The sequence below is a fragment of the Macaca mulatta genome, chromosome 20 (genome assembly GCF_049350105.2).
Source record: "Macaca mulatta isolate MMU2019108-1 chromosome 20, T2T-MMU8v2.0, whole genome shotgun sequence".
Taxonomy (NCBI): Eukaryota; Metazoa; Chordata; class Mammalia; order Primates; family Cercopithecidae; genus Macaca; species Macaca mulatta.
Genome location: NC_133425.1, coordinates 84,914,278 through 84,926,950, shown reverse-complemented (window position 1 = coordinate 84,926,950; position 12,673 = coordinate 84,914,278). Strand labels below are relative to the sequence as shown.

The 12,673-nt window shown below is 49.0% G+C and overlaps 1 protein-coding gene across 26 annotated transcripts in view; it reads left to right on the top strand.

Moving 5' to 3' along the window:
* The first annotated feature begins 229 nt into the window (after positions 1-229).
* ANKRD11 (ankyrin repeat domain containing 11) overlaps positions 230-12,673 on the top strand; it is a 235,407-nt gene continuing 222,963 nt past the window's right edge. For all 26 annotated transcript variants that reach the window (XM_077986784.1, XM_077986774.1, XM_077986798.1 and 23 more), the window contains exon 1: positions 230-546. The gene's annotated coding sequence lies outside the window, so the exon portion shown is untranslated. The remainder of the gene's footprint in view (positions 547-12,673) is intronic.

The window sequence follows — 12,673 nt, the reverse complement described above, 5'->3', positions numbered from 1 at the left end:
CAATCGTTACCGTGACGTCCTCCTAGTCCCGCCTCCGGGCCGCCACAGAGGCTGTCAATCCCGCCTCTCCCCTTCACTCCATTAGCGCACTAACTCCCGATGCTGTGACGTGCGCAGCCCCTGCGGCCGGCCGGGGCGGGCCAATGGCGGTGGCGGATACGGCGGGCCAATGGGCGGGAGCGTCTCATGCGGCCGGCGCCCGCCGCAGCCGCCGCTGGGTCCTGGAGCCAGAGGCCGCCCTGAGACGGTGCGCGATGGACCGAGGGCCTCAGCCGGGGAGGCGCCGCCGCCGAGCCCGCGGCCAGACGCCCCTTCAGTAGCGTCCGCACCGGGAGCCGCGGCGCTCGCCCTAACCGTGGGCGCGCCCGAGGGGCGGGCTCGCTTCCCGCCGGCCCTCGCAGGTCTGCCGGGCCCGAGCCCGCGCCGCCGCCGCCGCCGCCTTCCCGCTCGGGCCGCGCGGCCCGGGAAACGCGGCCGCGGGCTGCATGGGCAGCGCCCGCGCCCCGCCGCTGAGCCGCCGCGGAGCCGCGCAGCCCTCGGAGCCCGGTGAGAGGCGCCGCTGGCCTGGGGGCGGTGGTCGGGGCGGGCACGGGGTACTTGCGCGGCCTTGCGGCCTGCAGGCCTTCCCCGGTGGCGGAGCTGCGCCGCGGGCCTCGGGGCAGGCCTGGGGGCCGGAGCCGGGTGGGCGGGGGTCTTTCGGGGCCCGGGGCCGTCCTGAGGGGCCAATAATGGGACCCGGGGCGGACCTGCGTGTCCGGGTTCGGGACGGCCGGGGGTCTTTGGGGGCCCGGGGTGGCCGTGAGGGGCCAATAGGGGGCTCCGGGGCGGGCCTGGGAGGTCGGGGCGGCCGTGAGAGGGGTCCGGCGGCCCGAGGCGGCCGTAAGGGGCGGACGGGGGCTCCGGGCGGGCCTGGGTGGCCGGGGGCCCGCGGCGGCGGTGAGGGGGCGACTGGGGGCTCCGGAGCGGGCCTGGGGGGCCCGGGGGCCCGGGACGGCCGTGAGAGGCGGCCGGGGGACTCCGGGGCGGGCCTCGGGGGCCCGAGGCGGCGGTGAGAGGCGGACGGGGGGCTCCGGGGCGGGCCTGGAGGTCTTGGGGACCTGAGGCTGCCGGGAGGGGGCTGCCAAGGGGCGCCGGGTGCTGCGGAGCGGAGGCGCCGACCTCTGACCCGCGAGAGGGGCGCCTTCCCGCTGCTGGTCGTAGTTGTTATTCTCAGCGTCCCTATTATTATCGCTGTTTTGAAATGAGAGCAGGCGGCTCTCGGGCTCCGAGCCGGAGGGGGCGGGCGAACTGGGGACCTGGGGGCGTCGGGGTTGCAGGAGGCGCGCGTAGGCCGAGGAGGGGCAGGAATGCGGGCAGCCGTGTGGGGGGTGTTAGGGGGAGGGTAGGCGGGCCGGTGGAGGGGGGTGGCTGGGAGGAAAGCGGTGGCGGTGGCGGCTGCAACAGCAGCCCTTGGCCTCAAGGAACAATGTGAGACGTTGCCTGAAATGTTAATTTCCGTTCCTCATTTCATCATCCCCTGGCAGGGCGGTAGCTGTGTGTGTGGTGTATGTGTGTGCGCGCGCGCGTGCGTGTGTGTGTGTGTGTGTGTGTGTGTAGGGTTGGCCCTGCCACATTGATTCAGTCCCCTCTCAAAGAGGGATTGTACTGTTAACTGTTGTATTTGTGTCGTTTGGGAAGGTTGGAGGGGGTAGTCTTGATGTTTCTCGATGCCTGCTCTTTTCGCAGTGCCCCGTTAAGATTTTCTGTTCTGTTGTGTTTTTGGAAGGTTAGTCTTGTATACCAGCTTCCAAGAAGTTTTGGAAGAGGCTTGGGAAGATGAAGCTGGTCTCACAGTTCCCTATGCTTTAAAAGTGTTTTCCTTCTACACAGTTAAGATGTAACATGCTTGGGATTCATGGTTTTTGTAGGTTATAAGTAGTTTTGTATCCATTTGCAAGAACAGGGTTTTTGGTAGAGAAATTAGATTTCAGGCTTTCTTATACGAGGAGAGAGTTTTATGCAGTCATTTGAGCAATATCCTTAACGCTTGAAATGAGAAATAAAAGTGTGCACAGTGGTTGAACTGCCAAACTTAGAGAATCTTTTGATCGTTTTTGGGATGTTGACACTTACTCAGCCAAACATACAAGATGATATTACTTGTGGAAAAAGTGCCATCGAAACAGTTACTGTTTTTGTTGTGTGCAGACCTAGTCTATGTCATAACGTGGATAGTTCAAAATCAGAGACCCTGAGACTGTTTTTTTGGTTTTTCTGAGACCTTGATTTCTCTTGGTGAGTATTGGCTGCCCTGGAAGACTTCGAGTTCTGTTAGGGAATGATTACAGAAGTCCTCTGATTTTACTCTGCAACAGTAGTTAAACTAGAAAAAAAAAGGTGGGGGGGCGGATGTCTTGCTCAGCCTTCATTGTGACCTCGTATAGTTGGCGTGGCCTCCCCCACCCTCCATTCAGCTGTTGTTCTCCTCTTTCTGTAGTTTCTCCCCGAAGAGCAGGATCTCATTTGATAGGCTGGCCATCTGAATGGAATGGGATGGGAGGGAACAAAGACCAAGTTGCTATGACGTTTTCTCTGTTCTTTGTGATGCCTCTTGAGTTTGTTGAAAAGTTCCCTCCCTACAAGATATTGCTAAATTTGACCCAAACTTGAAACTTTCAGCAGCTTTTTCTTCTGTTTTATTTTTACTGTGGTAAAATATACATAACACAATTTACCAGAAGTTCGTTTTTAAAGGTGTCACCTTTAAAACCTGAGTTCCTCTTTTGCAGCTCTAATTTGTGTCAGCCTTGTAACTTGCATTGCCACCGTCAGATGCTTTTCTCTCGACCGGCCATGCTGGTCACCCCATACCAGCAATGCCTTTCATCACACCCACCCAGATGGGCTGCTGCTGCTAAGTGGCCGCCATGTTAGCTGTAATTACAGTGTTGATACCGTGACAAGTAGAAGTCCCTATAAATAGAGTTAACGAAACTATGCTGTTTGTATTGGAGAATATTTTTCCAATAAGTTTTTGTGCCCCTTTTTATTTTATTTTATTTTTATTTTTTTAGAGTTTTGCTCTGTTGCCCAGGCTGGAGTGTGGTGGCGCTATCTTGGCTCATTGCAACCTCCACCTCCCGGGTTCAAGCAATTGTCTGCCTCAGCCTCCTGAGTAGCTGAGATTACAGGCGCCCACCGCCACACCTGGCTAATTTTTGTATTTTTGGTAGAGACGGGGTTTCACCATGTTGGCCAGGCTGGTCCTGAACTCCTGACCTTGTGATCCATCCACCTTGGCCTTCCAAAGTGCTGTGATTACAGCCATGAGCCACCGTGCCTAGCCTCTTTTTGTGCCTTTTAAGGTAGATTTGACATAGAAAGGTTATGCTTCATCAAATATAAGAGGAGAGTTATTTTGCATATGGGCAGTGAGCCCATCATCAATTAAATAACATAATTAGAGAGTATCAGTAAATGCTGGTTCAGAAAATAATCTGCATTTTGTTGCCAAAATAAGTGTTTTGATGTGTCCATTACCCTGTGTAAGTCCCTTCATCCTCAAATGGTAAGTGTAATGGATGAGTGTCTCTTAATAGCAAGGTAGTTGTAGTTAAGAGGTGAAAATGATGGTGCATTCCTTGTCTGACGGCATGCTGTGTCAGTTTATGACTGCTGTGTAGTCAGTGCTCTGTGGGAATTCAGTGTGGCTCGTTGGATAAACTTTATAGCAAAATGGAATGAATTCAAAGAATTAAAAGTTATTGTCTTGAAATCTTGAAATGTTTTCACTATGTGTTCTCTTAATTTGGAATTTTTTTTTCTTTTTTTTTTTTTGAGATGGAGTCTTGCTTTGTCGCCCATTGCTCGGGCTGGAGTGCAGTGGCGTCATCTTGGCTCACTGCAACCTCCACCTCCTGGGTTTAAGCAATTCTCTTGCCTCAGCCTCCCAAGTAGCTGGGATTACAGGTGCCTCCCACCACGCATGGCTAATTGTTTTGTATTTTTAGTAGAGACTGGAGTTTCACCATGTTGGTCATGGTGGTTTCAAACTCCTGACCTCAAGTGATCCACCTGCCTCGGCCTCCCAGAGTGCTTGGATTATAGGCGTGAGCCACCATGCCTGGCCTCAAATGTTATTTTTATGATAACAGTAGTGATTGTGGCCTAACTCTGATTCCATGCCCCATTCTTGACCCCTGACCCAAGCTTCCAGTCCTTCTGGCTACATTGGCCTTTCTCTTCCTCAGCTGGGCCACGTGCCATGGTTTGTGGCATGACCTTGACATACCTCTCGTTGCCTCCCATGCAGATCCCCTGCAAACTCCAAGATAACTCCCACTCAGCCTTTGTGTCTTAGTTTAATGTCACTTCCTTTAGTAAGTCCTCTTTTTTTTTTTGAGGCAGGATCTCACTGTGTTGCTCAGGCTGGAGTGCAGTGGCCAGTTGCGTGAACACAGCTCCCTTCAGCCTTGACTCCCTGCAGTCTTGACTCCCTGGGCTGAAGCAATCCTCCCACCTCAGACTCCTGAGTAGCTGGGACCACAGGATGTGCCACCATGCCCAGCTAGTTTATTTTTACTTTTTGTGGAAATGGGGTCTTCCTATGTTGCGTAGGCCGCAGCCTTCTGGGCTTACCTCAGTCTCCTGAAGTGTTGGGATTATAGGCATGAGCCACTGTGCTCGGTCCCCATTTGTTTTCATTATAAGTTTGCTTTTGTAACTTAGATAAAGGTGGGAACACAGTTTTCAAAATGGAGACAGAACAAGAGATAAAGAAACATAATTAAACGGAGGGTTGTCTTTGTGGGAAGAAAGTGCTTTCTGTGAAAGTGCATTTCTGTGAAAGCACTTTTAGTAAGACTGCTGTTTTTAGGCCAAAGTAGAAGGACAGAGGCAGTTTTTATTCGGATTTCCTCATCGTTTCCATCAAGGTTTCAGTTGTTTTTTTTTTTTTTTTTTTTTTTTTTTTTTGAGACGGAGTCTCGCTCTGTCACCCAGGCTGGAGTGCAGTGGCCGGATCTCAGCTCACTGCAAGCTCCGCCTCCCGGGTTCACGCCATTCTCCTGCCTCAGCCTCCCAAGTAGCTGGGACTATAGGCGCCCGCCACCTCGCCCGGCTAGTTTTTTGTATTTTTTAGTAGAGACGGGGTTTCACCGTGTTAGCCAGGATGGTCTCGATCTCCTGACCTCGTGATCCGCCCATCTTGGCCTTCCAAAGTGCTGGGATTACAGGCGTGAGCCACCGCGCCCGGCCGGTTTCAGTTGTTATAAAGGATGAGTTGAAATCAGTCTGGACTGAGTGTCGTTTGCTTCTGCTGCTTATGAGAATTAGGTGTTTCATTTGTGGCTTTGAGTACCCTCTGGTCACATGTAACTGAACAGGTGCAGTCATGTGAAAGTTTTAGCATTTTAATGAAGAAAAAGTAATCCCTTTGGAGGGAAATACAACGAAATGGAAGTGTGCCTTATTGACTTTCCCATATGTTTAGGTTTTCAAAGTTTCGTTTTAAATGAAACTGTTAGGTAATTGGCAAAACTTTGCTTTTTAAAGACTATGGGTATATTTGGGAGCTTGAGACTTGTTTTAGCTTTTTGGGTTTACAGTAAGGGGCAAGGGTATTTGGTGGAGGGGAACTGGTTGGTTGTGGTTGAAAACATTCAGACACTATTCTAGGTCTAAGAAACCCCACGGTATAGTTTTGTTTTGTTTTGTTTTGTTTTGAGACAGAGTCTCTGTCACCCAGGCTGGAGTGCAGTGGTGCGATCTTGGCTCACTGCAACCTCTGCCTCCTGGATTCAGGCGATTTTCCTGCCTCAGCCTCTCGAGTAGCTGAGACTACAGGCACATATCACCAAGCCCAGTTAATTTTTGTATTTTTTTGTTTGTTTGTTTAGTAGGGACGGGGTTTCACCATATTGGTCAGGCTGGTCTCGAACTCCTGATCTCAGGTGATCCACCTGTGTCGACCTTCCAGAGTACTGGGATTACAGGCGTGAGCACTGCGCCCGGCCAGAAACCCCACAGTTCTAAAGCTGGCTCTGTGAAGAAAGGGTTAAGAGAGTTTTCGGTGTGGAAATAAAAGGAACCTATCCTGTTTGTATGGCTAAGGTTTTTCAGGGTCCTAAAGGACTGAATCCTGTTGACCAAAAACCCAGTCTTCTGGGCTTCCCCACACCTGCTTTCTCTCTTTCTCTTGGAGTTCAAGGTTGAGGCAGGTGTCTGGGTGCTGCTGTCTCAGTTACAGCGTCCTCGTGGCTGGTGGAGGGTGAGAACTGTTTCCAGGCCTGTCCTTCGCATCTGTGCAGTGAATTATTTATTATACTGGAAATCTGTAGGGGCTCTTTTTTCCGTTTGTAAAACAACCAGTGTGTACCTGCTCATTATTTGAAAATGTTGGCTTTTTCTTTTTTTTTTTTTTTTTGAGATGGAGTCTGGCTCTGTCGCCCAGGCTGGAGTGCAGTGGCCAGATCTCCGCTCACTGCAAGCTCCGCCTCCCGGGTTCGCGCAATTCTCCTGCCTCAGCCTCCCGAGCAGCTGGGACTACAGGCACCCGCCACCTCGCCCGGCTTATTTTTTTTTTGTATTTTTAGTAGAGACGGGGTTTCAGCGTGTTAGCCAGGATGGTCTCGATCTCCTGACCTCGTGATTCGCCCGTCTCGGCCTCCCAAAGTGCTGGGATTATAGGCTTGAGCCACCGTGCCCGGCCTTTTTTTTTTTTTTTTTTTTGAGACGGAGCCTCGCTCTGTCGCCCAGGCTGGAGTGCAGTGGCGCGATCTCGGCTCGCTGCAAGCTCCGCCTCCCGGGTTCACGCCATTCTCCTGCCTCAGCCTCCCGAGTAGCTGGGACTACAGGCGCCCACAACCGCGCCCGGCTAATTTTTTGTATTTTTAGTAGAGACGGGGTTTCACCGTGGTCTCGATCTCCTGACCTTGTGATCCGCCCGCCTCGGCCTCCCAAAGTGCTGGGATTACAGGCGTGAGCCACCGCGCCCGGCAAATGTTGGCTTTTTCTCAACAAAACATTTTTGTAACTTATATGAAAATTTCTTCTGTCATGGTAAAATTCATAAAACTTTCCCCCTCGTTACTTAACTCTAAGAAGTGTGATTTTTAAGAATGGCTGAAATTGAAATGTTATTTGTAAATGCTTAATAACTTTCTGATATCAGAGGTTATTTTTCATGTAAAATTAGCAAATAAACCTCTTTTTGTGGTACATTGATAGTTGCCCTTCTTCTCCTCCCTATGGCACTTTTTAGACTTAGGATGTTAACGTCTTAGGATAAAGAATGCAGTATTTCCAAGTAAAGGGAAGATTGCGTAGGCTGCTTGGTTCCTGAGGTTTTACTAGAGTTAGGATTAGCTTACCACTGCATTTATATCTGGCACAATCAAAGAAGACTTTGATTTAATTCTGGATGATGATGTAAACTTGAAATCATTATGGCTATACTGTTTAAACGTATCTAAAATAGAGAAGGTAAGAAGCAGTGAAGGACCTTATTTTTCTCTTAAGAAATCAAGCTTTGTTAGTATCCACCATGTTTCTAGATGTGGTTTTACATCTTGCAAAACAGGAAATAAAAGTAGAAAACCAAAAAAACCCCAGAGCACCACTCTTGAAAGAATTAAGTTTTTAAAAATGATTTTGACTAAGATGTCTGGCTGATTAAAGGGTGTGCAGAGCATAAATAACCTTTGCCTTTTCCGATGGTGACAAAGAAGAAATCCAGCTTTCAGGAGGCCAAAGAGCACCTTGAGAACTTGCAGTGTTAGTATTCCACCACCCCACAGTTGATTTGGATTTTTGAGAACTTGCCGTGTTAGTATTCCACAACCCCACAGTTGATTCGGATTTCAAGGAATTTTTAGACTTTGCGAATTTTTTCTTCTCTAGAATTGTATGTTTGGCTCCTAATTTATTTAAATTACATACATAGATATTTTTGTTACTTTGAGAATAGTCTATCTGAAATTTGAAGTTCTTTAGAGCTTAATATATTAAATATGCTAACACTCAAAACATTTTCTTTTTCTTTTCTTTTCTTTTTTTTTTATTGAGACGGAGTTTCCCTCTTGTTACCCAGGCGTGATCTCGACTCACCGCAACCTCCACCTCCTGGGTTCAGGCGATTCTCCTGCTTCAGCCTCCCGAGTAGCTGGGATTACAGGCATAAGTCATCACTCCCGGCTAATTTTGTATCTTTAGTAGAGACGGGGTTTCTCCATGTTGGTCAGGCTGGTCTCGAACTCCCAACCTCAGGTGATCCACCTGCCTCAGCCTCCCAAAGTGCTGGGATTACAGGCGTGAGCCACTGCACCCGGCCAAAACATTTTCTCATAGGAATTTTTCCCCTGACACAAGAGGTATCTTTGAATTGTATCCTGCATCTTTTAGTATGAAACTCAGAAAAGTGGTATGCGCTTGCACTTACAGTTTAGGTAATGTTAAGCATATGTAGCCTTAATGAGATTTACATTCATACTTTATTTTTCTTTGGCAAAGTGATTAGATCTGATTCTGCTAAACTTGGGTTCTCATTGGATGACTGGCCTTTAAAAGAAGATGATATTGAAACTGACTCTTGTTAAAAAGGACATTTAGTAGAAGCTAATGGTACAGTGAAGTTTTAGAGAGTTGAGGAGAAAATCTGTCTTAGAACTTAACCTATACCTTTTCCTTAATAGCTTTCTTCTAAGCCCGTAAATACATGGGTTCAGGGGGTGAGCGAAGGCAGATGGAGGGTGAGGAAGAGAGAAGGACAACAGCTCTCAGACGTTGGAGAAGTGCTGGGACTTGTGTCAGTGTTGCCTGTGTTGCTTTTCTAGTGCTGCTATAACTAACCACCGTACCCTTAGATTTATTGTTTTATAGTTCTGTTGATTAGAAACCTAACGTGATCTGCCTGGGCTAAAATCTAGGTAGGTCGGGCTGGTTCCTTCTGGAGGCTCCAGGGGGGAATCTGTGTTCTTGGCTTTTCCGTGTTCCAGAGGCTGCCTGCATTTGGCATTCGGCCTGCAGTGCTTTCCTCAGTCTTCAAAGCCAGCTTCGTGGCATCTCTCTGGCTCCTCTGCTGCCCACCCCCCTTTTTTGGAGAGAGAGTCTCAGCTCTGTTGCCCAGGCTGGAGTGCAGTAGCACAATCAAGGCTCACTGCAGCCTCAACCTCCTGGGCTCAATCAGTCCTCCCGCCTCAGCCCCCCACAGTGCTGGAGCTGCTGTGCCTGGCCCCTCTCCCACTTTTGGATCCTCGTGTTTACATTGGGCCCGCCCGAACACTGCAGGGTCATCTCCCTCTCTGCTGATTAGTAATCTTAATTCCCTTTTCCATGTAACCTAAGGCATTCACAGGTTCCAGGGATGAGCAAGCTGGAGGTTTTTCCAATAATGTTCCCTGCTGTCCCCCGATGCCATCCAGGATCCCACACTGTGTTTAGTTATCATGTCTCCTTAATCTCGTCTGTAACCGTTTCTCAGTGTTTCCCGTTTTTCATGACCTTGGCAGTTTTCATGAGGGCAGTGTGTGTGTGTTTTTTTTTTTTTATGTCTTTGTGACCATTCGCACATTTGGCATGTTTGCAAAGCACTGTGTGGCTGACTTGTGGCTCACCTGACTGCTTTTCCAGATGGGGTGCGGTGCGCTGTATGGTGGGAGAAGAGCTCTGTGTCTTCATTTAGCCGGAAGGAGCGCCATGTTTTATGGAAGGGACTTCTAAAACCAGACAAACTCTGCTTTTTCTGACGTTTCACTGATTTCCTCCACAGATGTTCATTGGTTGTTCACTGTGTGCAGCGCTGTGGCCTCCTGCTCTAAGATCTGGGAGAAAGATGCATTCAGTTGACTAAAGCTTGCATTAAGTATTGGTTTTTATGAAAAGAGAGATAACAGATCGGAGGAGAGAAAGGCTCTGTGACCTGGGAGATTTAACGGAAGAAGTGCTATTTTTTTTTTTTTTTAACTGTAAGTTATGTTTCTGTTTTAAAAAAAGAATCAGTGGAATGTAACTGCAGAAATCAGAGTAAGGGCATCTTAGACTGCGGGAAGGCTGTGGACAAAGGCTGGGAAGGCCGCATGTAACGTGAGAATGTCAGCCAAACCTGTCTGAACATGAAGCCCGTCAAAGAAGATGGTAGCAGATGAAACTGGAAGCATGATTAGAGTTGGATTGTATAGAGTTTGCAATGATAGACCTGAATTTCGTCTGCTGACTTTTTTTGAGGCGGAAGATGATGTGTCAGAGTTTGCAGGTGGTGGATGGGCTAGATGAAAGCACTGACTTGGCAGCACTGTGGTGCCTAAACTGTTCTTTTTTTGAGATAAGGTCTTGCTGTGTCACTCAGGGTGGATACAGTGGCGTGACCATAGCTCACTGCAGCCTTGAGCTCCTGGGCTCAAGTGATCCTCCTACCTCAGCTTCATGAGTGGCTAGAACTACAGGCATGCGCCACTACACCAGGCTAATTTTTAAAAATTCTTTGTAGAAACGGAGTTTCACTATGTTACTTAGGCTGATCTCGAACTCCTGGCCTCAAGTTGTCCTCCTGTCTCAGCCTCCCAAAGTGCTGGGATTACAGGTACAAGACATCATGTGCAGTCTTAAGAAGATCCTTACAAGAGAACCTGGAGAATCTTGAAACAGGGAGGGGACTTGGAAAGCAGACTGTGTAGGCAAATTGTGAAGACTTAATGGTGTTTGTTAGCAGGTATTCATTAAAAAGACTTGGAAAAAGAGAAGACGAATTGATTCCTAGTGAGGGGAATGGGGCAAACATTAGTTAGGAGAGTGGCGTCGTGAAAGCATAGAGCAAAGGAGACAGAAAAGAAAGCAGGAATGGGGAATGGGGCGGTGGAACAGAAGCTGGGTGCTGTTTACTTTGTGCCTACTGTATGTCATACTCCATTCTCTGCCCTGGAGACATTTGACAGATGTGGATGTTGCTGGTGTCATTTGCCCACATTCTGGAGGGAGATGTGGGCATCTCAGTTGAGGAAAGGAAATGGCTATTTGGGGAAGTCTTGAGGGGCAGAGCCTTGTGTTAGATGGGTACCTGCTGGCTCTGCTCAGCTCAGCAGCTCTGGTATTTGCCCTCAGATATTTTGTCAGGACAGTGTAAAGTGTGGACCAAGATAGTAGTTTTGGGTCCACATAGAAGGGGGTAGAGATTTTGGAGGTTGAAGCCTGCTGCTAGAAGCAGCATAGAAGAAGAGGGATTCTATTTGCCCAGGTACACGGTTAGGCTCATCTTGGACTTGTTTTATATCTTCTACTTCTACGCACATATTAATAGATACCTAATTAATATTTGGTTGGAAATCTTAAAAGTTAGAATTTTTTTCTCTTTTTTTGAGACGGAGTCTTGCCTCTGTCACCCAGGCTGGAATGCTGTGACTTGATCTCGGCTCATTGCAACCTCCGCCTCCTGGGTTCAGGTGATTCTCCTGCCTCAGCCTCTCAAGTAGCTGGGACTACAGGCGCCCACCACCACGCCCGGCTAATTTTTTGTATTTTTAGTAGGGGCGAGGTTTCACCGTGTTAGCCAGGATGGTCTCGATCTCCTGACCTTGTGATCCACCTGCCTCAGCCTCTCAAAGTGCTGGGATTACAGGCGTGAACCACCGCGCCCGGCTGATGCTTAATATTTTATGCAAGAAACATTTAATGTGTTAAACCTGTGCCAGGCTTATGAGCTCATGTGAATGTTGGAGAGTTGCCTCAAGTGAGTGGTGTGCAGCCTCCCTCTGGGTATGAGCCTCTGTGGTCTGTCTGTGTGTGGGGCAGCAGCACCGGGCCCTTTGGTTTGTTGGGTGGCTGTCTCCGGCCACAGTGTTTGTCAGCGCCCTAAATTACATTTCAGCGTAATTGCAGATGCAGAGATGAATGGGGAGCAGAAGTCGGTGTTCTGGACACGCCTCATTGCCCTGCATGTACTCAGGTCCAGGGCTCTTAAAGGAAGTTGCTTCCGGGTAGGGGAGGCCCTGTGTGGCACACTTTCTTTCTTTGTGCTTATTTTTACATGAGCCCTCCAGAGTCTGGCTGAGTCCTTTTCTTAACCAGCCCTTCCCTCACATGAGAACATTTTACTGTCTTTTTTTTTTTTTTTTTAAGATGGAGTCTGTTTCTGTCGCCCAGGCTGGAGTGCAGTGTCACGATCTCAGTTCACTGCAACCTCCGCCCCCTGGGGTTCAAGTGATTCTTTTGCCTCAGCCTCTCGAGTCGTTGAGATTACGGGCGCCCGCCACCACGCCCGGCTAATTTTTTATTTTTAGTATAGATGGGGTTTCACCATGTTGGCCAGGCTGGTCTTGAACTCCTGACCTCGTGATCCACTCCTCTCGGCCTCCCAAAGTGCTGGGATTACATACATGAGCCACCGTGCCCAGCCAACATTTTACTTTTTTCCGGGGTTACCTTGAGGGAGATTGTTTTACAATTTGACACTGCCACAATGCAGTGTCAAGATTGTAGACAATCAGTTTCCTTCTTGATTGTTAGACTGCACTGGATTTGCCATTGAGATCCATAAGGGCCTGGGTGACCTTCACTCTGGGGTTTCACTAGTGCACTGACTACTGTGCCAGTGGGCACAAAACAGCTCTCAGGGCCTGAGATCAGACAGCACAGCTTGGCCCCTCCTTCCTTTTTTTTTCCTTCTCCTTTTTTTTATTTGAGATGGAGTCTTGCTCTATTGCCC